The sequence below is a fragment of the Pleurodeles waltl genome, chromosome 3_1 (assembly GCF_031143425.1).
Source record: "Pleurodeles waltl isolate 20211129_DDA chromosome 3_1, aPleWal1.hap1.20221129, whole genome shotgun sequence".
Classification (NCBI taxonomy): domain Eukaryota; kingdom Metazoa; phylum Chordata; class Amphibia; order Caudata; family Salamandridae; genus Pleurodeles; species Pleurodeles waltl.
In genome coordinates, this window is record NC_090440.1 from 1,005,075,930 (window position 1) to 1,005,088,849 (window position 12,920).

Here is a 12,920-nt window from a genome sequence, read left to right on the forward strand (position 1 = left end):
TCTAAAATGGGGATGCCTTGAAATGGTTGATTGGATGCTTTTATTTCTTGTAATCTGTTATGTATAAATGTGAACATATTTGTACCAACCATAGAAATGTCATCATTTATTGGTACTTTAAGATGCATTTGTTGACCTTGAAGAGTAGTCCTGTGTTCATAAGTAAATGTTTGTGACACTGCTATTTTGAATATGCTATGTAGTGTTTTCCCATTAATATTATGTGCTGCTTTAACTGTTGGTGCTGTAAGCAATCTATACATGTTGCATGGATTTTGACCTCTTTTAGCATTGTAATAACGTAATAATGTTTTGTAAAGTGCTGTACGAAGAAAGCTTTTTCCAACTCCTGCCCCACCAGTACAGAATATATAGCATGGTGTTTCTTTAGTTTTGATCCAATGTAAATGATGATAAACAAAGGTTAGTTGTTCTGTAGTTAAATTATGCATGATATTATAGTTTTTCTGATTTGGTAAGAGAAAATTAGTTAGAATTTCATTTTCAACAATGCACCTAATTCCTAAATCTAATGACAAGTCATATAAAATTTGGTTCACGGTATATTGTTGATCATTAGATGTTGCATCATATGGTATTGTGTTGTGTGTGGTGTTAGTTATTGGTGATTGTAGAGGTGTTAACACTGTTTAATCGTTGGTGTCAATATTTAAATTTAAAATGATTTCATTATGTTTATTTTATTTGTTATGATGTTTATCAACTATGGGGGTCATTACGAGTTCGGCGGTCTCATGAACAGCATGTTGGCGGTGGCGGTTGTACCGCTAACATGCTGGTAGAGAAGACCGCCAAATTGTGACCATGGCGGTCTTCCCAACAGAATACAGCCAATCCACCTCTGGCATTGCCAGTGCGGGCAGGCCACCACGGACGATGGTAGCCACCTCCAGGCTGGCGGAGACCCTGTTCCTGCCAGACAGATTACGAGGCTGCACACCAGCAAGCTTTCCGCCGCGGTCACACCAACATGGAAACCCTGGCAGGAACCAACTCTATAAAAAGAGACACTCATTTTCTGGAACACATACCCATCTTGAGCTGCCCTGGAACCTGAGCCACACGTCTTCCTGCTGCTCCTGCTCGCCCAGTGACTCTGGAACCAGAGATGACGACAGCAACCTTAAGTATACACACTTACCTATCACTGTTGCACAATGTCAATGTATCTACGTACACACAACATATACATCCTGAACGGGTGGCAATGGCGTCACACATACACTCTCTAAGACACACACAATCACACACACCCACATAAACATATGCACATACATAGTACACACTGCAGCCAACACACACACAGTTCCAAAACACACACCAACCCGTAGATACACAGCACCGGCACAGTGAAACACAACAACACACAACATTACCAAATGGCACAACTACACCGCAACACCTCAAAAGCAGAGTTATTCATCCACAATACATACCTCCACTTGACAAATCATATACAACACTACGTTACAACACCAGAGAACCAACACACACAATCACACATCCATACAACAAAGCGTACGTCATACTCCTCAAACACACATCACAATAGATCTGACATACCAATCACCACACACACTCATGCACACAGTACAACCACACAAGGGCACACAGCACTCCAAATAACACCTGTCAACACAATCATTACACACAATATCAACATAAATCCATGTCCCAAACTCATAAATGCCCATCACACAATACACACCCATCACTGTGGGGCAAATACAATGCACACACCCACACATGCTGGCCAGACACAACTGCTAGCACAACCACTTCACACACAAAACATACTCACACACAAACTAAGGCGGTCATTACAACATTGGCGGTAAAAGCTGCTTCCCGCCATGCAGAAGACCGCCAACACACCACCGCGGTTGCGGAATTCCGCCACAGCCATCATGACCCACATTTCGGAATCCGCCAAAATTCAGACACCCACACAAGTCCGCCACACCAAAGGTCAGTGATAAACTGTCGAAAACAAAACCTCCACCATCACGCCAACAGAAATACGCCCACACTATCACGACACACAAATCCACGTGGCGGTCTTTCAAACGCGGTATTCCATTGGCTGTACACACCGCCGCGCTCAAAATACACACACACATACAAAACACTCCCACATTGGACAATTCAAAATACACACACCTGATACACATACACACACCACTCCCACACACCCAATACAATATAAAACACACACCCACAAACCCCTACTACCAAAAATTGAGAACAAAGCACAGAGAGAGACACCACCATCAACCACACAACTTCCACTCACCTCACACAACACACCACTACATATCACCACACTTATCACCACACACACCAGCCCACACATCACCCACACTACCCCATGGCACGGCAAAGATACCCCAGGTTCTCGGAGGAGGAGCTCAGGGTCATGGTGGAGGAAATCGTCCGGGTAGAGCCACAGCTATTTGGATCACAAGTTCAGCACACCTCAATTGCAAGGAAGATGGAGCTATGGCGAATAATAGTTGACAGGGTCAACGCAGTGGGACAACACCCAAGAAATCGGGAGGACATCAGATCAGGAAAAGCCTGAACGACCTACGGGGGAAGGTGCGTTCTGTGGTCTCAAGACACCACCTGGTGGTTCAGCAGACTGGCGGCAGACCCCCACCTCCTCCCCCACAACTAACAACATGGGAGGAGCAGGTCTTGGCGATTCTGCATCCTGAGGGCCTCGCAGGAGTTGGTGTAGGAATGGACTCTGGTAAGTCAAATATTAACTATTACATCCCCCACCCTACCTGCATGCTATCACATACCCCCACCCTTGCCCTCACCCCTATCACTCCAACTCCTCACAAATGTACCAATATCACAAACCACACATCCCAACACAAGCATGGACACCCATCACTAAAGCATGCCCACTGCACAACCCCCTAAAAAATCATCACACAAGGTCCCACACAGGAATGTTAGCACTGGGGTACACGGTCACCCACCCATTGCACACCATGACACACACAGATGCAATAATCATGCCTTTCTACCCCTGCAGGACCACTACCCAACGTCACCAGACAGGAGGGTCCAGACATGTCCACTCCACCCACAGAAGAGACCCACAGTGATGACAGCACCTCTGTCCAACTGGATCTAGATGACCAGCCCGGACCATCGGGGACCTCTGGACAGTCGGTTCCCCTCACACAGGCACAGGCCACCACAGACCTTTCCCCTCTGGAAACACCAGCACAGCACCCACCCAATGGGCCCATACCTCCGTCCCCACCAGGACACGTCAATCAGCTGTGTGTCCACCACTACAGGGAACCCAGGATAACCCACCACCCCAACAACAACAGGGACCTGGGGGCAGTGGCAGTGGGCACACAGTCCAGGAGACGGAGGCCCAGGAACACAGGGGAACTGGGAGGGGTGCCGTGCGACAGGGGGCGGACAGGCCAAGGGAACCCACTCTCCACGAGGCCCTCTCCTCCTTCATGGGAGCATACCACCACTCCCAGGAGACAATGGCAACGGTACTGGCCAAGTTTCAGGAGACCCAGCGCATGCAGGAGGAACAGTATTAGGGCTTCAGGGAGGAACTCAGAACCATCAGCTCTGCCCTGGGCACCATCGTAGGGGTGCTGAAGGAACTACTTAACACCAGGAGAGACACTGTGGCACTCCAAGGGGCCCCTGACACCAGCATGGACGATGAACTGCCCACCACCTCCGCCAGCGCTAGTGGACAGGACGCCCCGCCACAGGACCACCACACCAACCCCACCCCCTGCAGACGGAGGACCACCCCGCAAACGGTCCCTGAGATCCAGGAACAAGACAGAGCATGATGCCAAGCGCCCCGCCAAGGAATGAGACCCCTCTGATTGTCATCCCACTGTCTGACTTTGTCACCCTGTCCATAATTAAACTGCCCCAGCTCCACTTCCAATGCCCATATGGGCAATGCACCTGTGAGACTAATAGACTGGACTCTGCCATGGACACTCCTCCGCCATCACCCCTCACCATTTAACTTCCCCCTCCTATATTTTGCATTTAAATAAACACACCTAAAGCGCAAAATTATCTGGAGTCTGTCTGTGATTTCGAAATTGTGTATTTGCAATTATAGTGACAAAATGTTCTTGAAAAAGTAATGTCAACATACCTATGTCACACAGCTCTAGTCCATGAGGAATCTAAGCAGATGACACACGTTGGGACCCACATCTGTGAAACCGTAAAGGAAAGTGACAACTCAGTGACCATACACTGGGTGAAAACGACAGACAGTAGAGAGGTAGTAGTTGAAAATTACATGTAGTAGGCAGGAATGTATTCTCACCTGTGTTTCACTGGAAATATTGCTGGATCACTGAGTCCCTGTTCTGCATGTCTTCTTCCTCTGCTTCATCCTCATCACTGTCCACAGGCTCCACAGCTGCCACAACACCGCCATCTGGACCATCCTCCTTCAGAAAAGGCACCTGTTGTCACAAAGCCAAGTTGTGAAGCATACAGCAGGCCACGATGATCTGGCACACCTTCTTTGGTGAGTAGAATAGGGATCCACCTGTCATATGCAGGCACCTGAACCTGGCCTTCAGGAGGCCGAACGTCCACTCGATCACCCTCCTAGTTCGCCCATGTGCCTCATTGTAGCGTTCCTCTGCCCTGGTCCTGGGATTCCTCACTGGGGTCAGTAGCCATGACAGGTTGGGGTAACCAGAGTCACCTGCAAGTGGCGAGGGACAACTGTTAGACACACACTAACCTGTAGGGATAACCCAAGACTACCATTCCCACTGTCTTGCTTCCAGGGGCTCACCTAATAGCCACACACGGTGCCTCTGGAGTTGACCCATCACATAAGGGATGCTGCTATTCCGCAGGATGTAGGCGTCATGCACTGAGCCAGGGAACATGGCATTCACCAGGGGGGATGTACTGGTCTGCCAAACATACCATCTGTACATTCATGTAATGATAACTCTTCCGGTTTCTGTACACCTGTTCACTCCTGTGGGGGGGGACCAAAGCCACATGGGTCCCATCAATGGCACCTATGATGTTGGGGATATGTCCAAGGGCATAGAAGTCGCCTTTCACTGTAGGCAAATCCTCCACCTGAGGGAAAACTATGTAGCTCCGCATGTGTTTCAGCAGGGCAGACAACACTCTGGACAATACTTTGGAAAACATAGGCTGGGACATCCCTGATGTCATGGCCACAGTTGTTTGAAAAGACTCACTTGCAGGGAAATGAAGCACTGATGGCACCTGCACATGAGGGGGGATTCCTGTGGGATGGCGGATTGCTGACATCAGGTCTGGCTCCAACTGGGTACACAGTTCCTGGATTGTGGCCCAGTCAAGCCTGTAGGTGATTATCAAATGTCACTTCTCCATTGTCGACAGGTCCACCAGGGGTCTGTACACCGGAGGATGACGCCATCTCATCATCTGCCTCAGCGGACGGTGCCTATGAAGGACAACAGTGACCACAGAGTCAAACAACTCAGAGGTACGTACACACAGTTTACCCAGAACACCAATCATACACAATAGGTGGCCTGTATGTGTGTTGAGACTAGGCCTAGGTATGCGTGACGCAGTTGGAAATTAGGCCATGTGGGCCCCTGAAATGGCGGCTGCCTGACCTCTAAAGTGGGACAATGGGATGTGAGGTAACTGCTCTGGCGTTGTACACCGTTGCGGTAGGCAGTGGAAGACCTCGGCGCAATGGTGCATTGGTTAACATTGGACCCTATGGGTCCAAGGAGCCAATGACGATGTACGCCGGCGGTGATGGTACGCACCACCGCGGACGTGACCGCCGCGGACGTGACCGCCATTTTCTATCTGTTCAATCACTCGATACCTGATCTTCGACAGGAGAGGACCTACACTGCAAGTGCTGCTGTGACCTTGGTCTGGAAGAGACAATGGCTCGTGCGTCTGAGGAAAGGGACACTGCCTTCACATCGAAGGAGTTGGAGAAGCTCGTTGATGGGGTCCTCCTCCAGTACACACTACTCTACGGTCCTCCAGACAAACAGGTAAGTACACAGGGAGCATGTTGTATGGGCTATGCCTGTGTGGAGAGGGCTAGATGTAAGAAGGAAGGGGGCAGAGTTCTGCGTGCATGAAAGACGGTGGGTGCATGTGCCACATGGCAAGGGTAGGGATGGGGGACAATCACTTTGACGGTGCAGTTGGTAATGACTTCTCTTCTTCCCCTGCACATTTTATGTAGGTCAGCGCCCACCAGAAGAAAGATATTTGGTATGCCATCACCAAGGACGTCCAGACCCTGGGGGTGTACCACAGATGGAGCACCCACTGCCGGAAAAGATGGGAGGACGTTCGCCGCTGGAGCAGGAAGACGGCAGAGGCTCAGCTGGGGATGGCCTCCCAACGTGGGAGGGGTGCCCGTCGAACCATGACCCCCCTGATGTGCAGGATACTGGCGGTGGCCTACCCGGAGTTGGATGGGCGCTTGAGGGCATCACAGCAGACACAAGGGGATGAGTACACTCTCATTCAGCTGACTTTGCGCAGAGTGGAGTTGTCTGGGTGGGGAGGAGGGTTGTGGGTTTCCCTAGGCCAGGGCGAGTTTTGTAGGCTAGGCCCCTCCGTAAGGCATGGCCCTGTGGCCCCCACCCCACCTCTGTAGAGTGCCAAGTACAGCTATTCATGCCCCTGTGTCCTCTATGTGTCCAGATGTCGTCCATAGCCTTGTAGGCCATTTCCCAGGAATTGCACTTTAGAGCCCAAGAGCGCGGCGTAGTGCAGGGCGCTTCTGTGTCTGTCTTGTCTGCCAACGGTAGCGGTAATCCATGCACTTAACATGTCTTTATTCCGTCCCCCCCTTTTTGTGGTTTCCCTGTTCTTGTGTGCATTAGCATCATCAGACGGAGGAGCAGTGGCACCGGAGCATGAGGGAGCTACATCCCACATGGCCATGGAGGGCCACACTACGGACTCAGAATTCACCAGTGGGACGGAGGGCGAGGGGAGCTCCACGGCGGGAACAGGAGCTGACACCAGCGACACGGACTTGTCCTCTGATGGGAGCTCCATTGTGGTGGCAGCAACATATGTGCCCCTCACATCTACAGGTACAGCCGCCACCCCCCCCCACCAGCACCGCCCTCCCAGCAGCCCCACAGCCTTCGCCCTGTGCACGCTCACCCAGGAGGGTGGGCATCACCTTCGCCCCAGGCACCTCAGGCCCTGCCCCATTCACCCCTGCTGCCTTCAGTGAGGAGGCCATTGACCTCCTCAGGTCACTCACTGTTGGGCAGTCTACCATTTTGAATGCCATCCAGGGTGTAGAAAGGCAGTTGCAACAAACTAATGCATTCCTGGAGGGCATTCATTCTGGTCAGGCGGCCCTTCACCAATCCTTTCAAACTCTGGCCTCAGCACTGATGGCAGCCATTGTCCCTGTGTCTAGCTTCCCCCCTCCAACTTCCTCCACCCAGACCCAATCCCCTGTACCTCTGCCTATCCCAAGCACACCATCAGATCAGCCTGCACACACCTCACCACAGAAGGGAAGCTCAGGCAAACATAAGCACCACACATCCCACAGGCACTCACGTAAGCATCACACACATGCAGACACACCAACATTCACTGCCTCCACTGTGTCCCCCTCCTCGTCGTCTCCCTCCCAGTCTCGTCTACACACACACCTGCATGCACTACCTCTACAGCCACTACGTCCCTCACCAGCACACCCACCAGCACACCCCGCTCACGTGCAGTCACCACCCCCACAACCATTCACACGTCCCCTGTGTCCTCTTTCAGTGTGTCTGTGACGCCCCCTCCCCAGATACACAAACGCAAGCACACACCCACCCAACAGCTATCCACCTCACAACAGCCTCCAGCGCATGCACCTTCACCCAAAGTCACCAAACGTACACCTCCTACAACCACCACCTCTTCCTCCACTCCCAAACCCCCTCCAGGTACCCGTCCCAGTGTGTCCAAAAAACTTTTCCTATCCAGCCTTGACCTTTTTCCCACACCTCCCCCACCCCGTCCATCTCATAGGTCCTGAAGTAGCACCTCAGCCACAACATCTTCGGGACCAGTGGTGCCTGTAGTCACAGGTATGTGGAGTGCACCAGCCACCAGGACAGCCAGTGTGGCACGGAGCCACAGCCAGTCCCCCCCTGTGAAGCATCAGCGGTTGGCCTGTGCCCGGCGGGAGAGGGAGAAGACTCCAGCCACCCAAGCCGCTCCCAGGGGTCCCGGTGGGAGTGTGGACTCAGCTGTGACACCTCCCAAGGTGGGGAGGGGCCACAAGAAACCCGGCAAGTCTGGGAAGAGCAGCACGGTGGAGAAGACCACCATCATCCACGCTGCCCAGGATGGCCCCGCCAGCCCCATCCCAGCTGCTCAGGAGGGCCCCGCCAGCCCCATCCCAGCTGCCCATGAGGGCCCCGCCAGCCCCAGCCCAGCTGCCCAGGAGGGCCCCACCAGCCCCAGCCCAGCTGCCCAGGAGGGCCCCGCCAGCCCCAGCCCAGCTGGGCCATGAAGGACCGCCAGCCCCATCCCAGCTGGGCCATGAAGGACCGCCAGCACAAGACCCGCTGGGCCATGAAGGACCACTAACTCTAGCACCGCTGAACAGGGCACCGCCAAATCAAGCACCGCTGAACAGGGCACCGCCAACTCAAGCACTGCTGAACACGGCACCGCCAACTCAAGCACCGCTGAACAGGGCACCGCCAAATCAGGCACCGCTGAACAGGGCACCGCCAACTCAAGCACCGCTGAACAGGGCACCACCAACTCAAGCACTGCTAGACCATGAGCGGCAGGGGCACTGATGCAACTGGGACCGTCACAGGGTGAGTGATGCACTCTGGGCACCAGTCCTCCTCCAGAACCAGTGGAGACATGCATCCACTACCTCTGTCCTTCACAGGATGAAGCACTCTGGGCACCAGCCCCCCTCCAGAACCAGTGGAGACATGCATCCACTACCTCTGTCCTTCACAGGATGAAGCACTCTGGGCACCATGCCCCCTCCAGAACCAGTGGAGACTGTTATCCACTTGAGAGACTGTGGCTTTGCACTCCCCAGGATTGAACAGTGGGCAAACCACCAACTGTAGAGACTTGAGAGACTGTGGCTTTGCACTCCCCAGGATTGAACAGTGGGCATTGAGCCCCATCGTGGATCTGGCGTTGTGCACTCATCCGGCTGAGGTGCCCCACCTTCCCTTCCCCCTGAGGTGCCTATTGTTTTTCTATCTGATGCCCCTGCAGTGTTCTCTCTGTTTTGATCTGGTATCGAGTGTGGGCCTCGCCCATGCATTTTGGGCCCAGTGGTCCACGGACTATAAATGGTGCAATACCTGGACTACTATTCTTTGTATATTTTGTTAATAGTGTAAATATGTATATTTTTGTTACTGGATTTTAATATATTACAATGGTTACACTCATTTCCTTTTGTCTTTGCATTCTTCCGGGTGGGTGGTGGGTGTAACTATAATGTATAGATATGTATTAGTGTGTGTGTTGTAGTGGGTGAGGGTGGGGGTGGGGGGGTTGCGTGTCCCTGTTTTTTGCCTCCCCCCTCCCCTGTGTCGTAGGTTCAGTACTCACCGTGGTCTTCGCCGCCAGCGTTCGTGCTCCTGGTACAGGAGCAGGAAGACTATTGCAGGTAGGATTTGGAGTTCCTGTTCCATGGTGTCTTTGTTCCTCGTGGAGTGTGATGAGGTGAGCGTTTTCCCTTCGAAATTCCTGTTTCCGCCGTGTTTTTATCCGCGGTGAATCCGCCCCGGAAAAGGTGGCGGATTGGCCTGTCATAATAGTGTGGGCGGTACATTGTCTCCCGCCTGTCTGTTGGCGGTGACCGTCGCGCTGTTTGTTTGTACCGCCGTGGCGGTCGAAGTGTTAAAGTGGCTGTCTTTGTTGGCTGTTTCCGCCACGGTCGTAATTCCATTTTTTTTACCGCCGGCCTGTTGGCGGTCTTACCGCCGCTTTAACACGGTCCGCCAGGGTTGTAATGACCACCTAAGTAGCCAAGATCAAAACAGCCATAGGAATGAAAGGCTGGTCAAAAACGTAACCTTGGAACCAACAACTGGTATGACAATAAATAAATAAATAAATAGATTTACAGAGCTATGTACATAATAAGAAGGCCATAGGCCAGTCCAAACACATATTTGCATCATGCACATATGGCACATCCAAGTGCCCCTACTTGACTCCTCAATGCCATATAACCTCCACAGGTAGGGGCATCAAGGGGGCAGGCAGGCACCTCAGGGAATAGGGAGTGTTGGGGGAGGTTGGGTTTAGGAGGTGGATCTTTTGGCTTGGGCTTGGGAGGGGGGCTTAGGTCAAGGCTTAGGGGAGGGCTGGGAACTCTTAGGAGGGATTGACTTCCTTGCAGGGGGAGGGGCATGCTAACTGCACGGGGGCCAGGGAAGGTGGCACGGCTGGACTTGGGGAGGGACACAGATCTTTTGGGGGTCACACAGGGTGGGAGAGGAGTAGGGAAAAGAGACAACTTTGAGAGGAAATATTTCTTTGACACACGGGGACCAAAGGGTTTGGGAGTGGAGAGAGAGGGAGTGGTTGTAAGAGGTGTCTTGGTGAATGTCTTCTATGTGAGGTATGCTTGTGTGTGATGGGTCTCTGTTGGGTGGGTGAGTGTGGGCGTTTATGTGTCTTTCTTTCTTTGACACACAGGGACCAAAGGGTGTGGGAGTGGAGAGAGAGGGAGTGGTTGTAAGAGGTGTCTTGATGAATGTCTTGGGTGTCTTGGGTGCATGTGTATGTGAGGTATGCTTGTGTGTGCTGGGTGTCTGTTGGGTGGGTGAGTGTGGGCGTTTATGTGTCTTGAGAGGAGGGGAGTGGATGTGCTGTGAAATGCTATGGTGGATGGGTGACTGTCTTTTGGGTGGGGACTGCAGGTATGGTGGATTTGCTGCATGTAGGCATGTCTGTGGTTGTGGTTACTGGAGTGGATGTCTGCAGGTCTGTTATTGTGGTGACTCTGGGTAGAATAGGAGTTGTGGCTGTATCAGTGAATGTTGATGTGGTGTTTGCAGGTGTGTCTGGATTAGTGTCTGTGATGGTGGGGTGGTCGGGGAGTCAATGCAGGTAGTGAGTGTTGGTGTGTCTGCAGGTGGGTGTTGTTTGTGTGCATGCCGGTGGCGGGTCTTGTGGTGCTTGTGTTTGTCAGTGGTACCCTTAGATGTTGAGATAGATGCATGATTGTCTGTCTGTGTGCTTTGGTTGGGATGGGGAAGAGGGGTTTGAGATTGGGAAGAGTAATGTGGAGGGGGGACGGAAGACAAAAGGTGACTGGCTGTCATCAGTGTGGAAGCCAGAGCCTGAAAGGATCTCTGTAGGCTAGCCAGTGCACTGCGAATGCCCTCCAGAAACACATTGCTCTGATGGACTTGAGTTGCCTGCCCCTGGATGGCATTCACGATGGCCGACTGTCCCACAGAGATCGACCTCAGTAGGTCAATAGCCTCCTCACTGAGGGCAGCAGGACTGACAGGGGCATGTACAGATGTGTCTGCAGCAAAGGAGACTCCCACCCTCCTGGGTGAGTTGGCACAGACAACTGGGTGGGATGCTGTAGGGAGGGTGGTGGTATTAAAGAGGGTGGCGGACAAAGACAGTGCTGAGGAGGTCCCAGAAGGGTCCACCATCACCAGGGAGTGTCCACTGGAAGAAGATTCCGAAGATGATGACATGAATCCTGTCTCCCCGGTGGCACTGCCCTCGCCCTCCGGGCCACTGGGTCCCTTGCTGCTGGTGGTATCAGCACTCCGGATCCCGTGGCCAGCAGCATCCCCACTCGTCTGTGCCCATCTCCTTCGCCTGCCGATGCTGATGCACACAAATAGAGAGATAGGGAGGGAAAGATGGAAAGGGAGAGAGAGGATCATCACATTCTTCATATACACACACATTACAACATGGACAACTGTACGTATACATCTCTTGGCAAGGCTATTTCATATAGTAACCCACATAACCTACATCATGTCACAACATGTTAATTCTAACCAGCCTTTTATATCATCCCTCTCACCCACATCATAATCCAATTAAGGTAGCACGACTGGAGCATTCCAAGAAATCACCTGTAAAGCTATGGTAGCATGCTCATCATGCCTTGGCTGAAGCTGAAAATCAGTCCTAATCCTGATCATAACTCTCCATACTCCTATCACCTTTAGGAAAAGCAGTTGACTGATCACAACATATTATGCATGTTCTGATTCTGCACCTGACCAGTTCATGTCCATAAGAAATGTCCCATGATAGTTAAGATAACTCTATTCACAGACCACACAGCACCTACCATTCAAATCACATGCCTGGCTGAAACTCTGTACATATATGCCATAATGGATACAACCACTTATGTAGCCACGGCATAAGGCACTCCCATACAGGTGACATCTGATGTGTATAATACATGTCTGCAGAACAGCCATGCCACTACATGTAGCAAATCCCAGAGGAACATCTGCAGACACACCACATCACTTCATACATGCATGTGCAGCTACAGTGGGCTACATAGCACACTGAGACATCCACTGACAATCACTGAATGCAGTGTAAGAACATCTAAATATTAGCTGGCCACGAAATACATCATAGGGCAACTAACATTACACCTGGCATGCAGTTACAGTTCCACAACATGACTTCATGAGTAAACCAACATCACTCACACCTTTCCTGATGTGATTAGCTGCACCTAAGTCCAGACAACAGACATATCCCATTGAAAAGACATGTACACATGATGTACACCTGGAACTACACAACTGCTATTGTACTGACAACATATCCCACACTAACACCTGTATTCAAAATAGTAGTACAGCTAAACC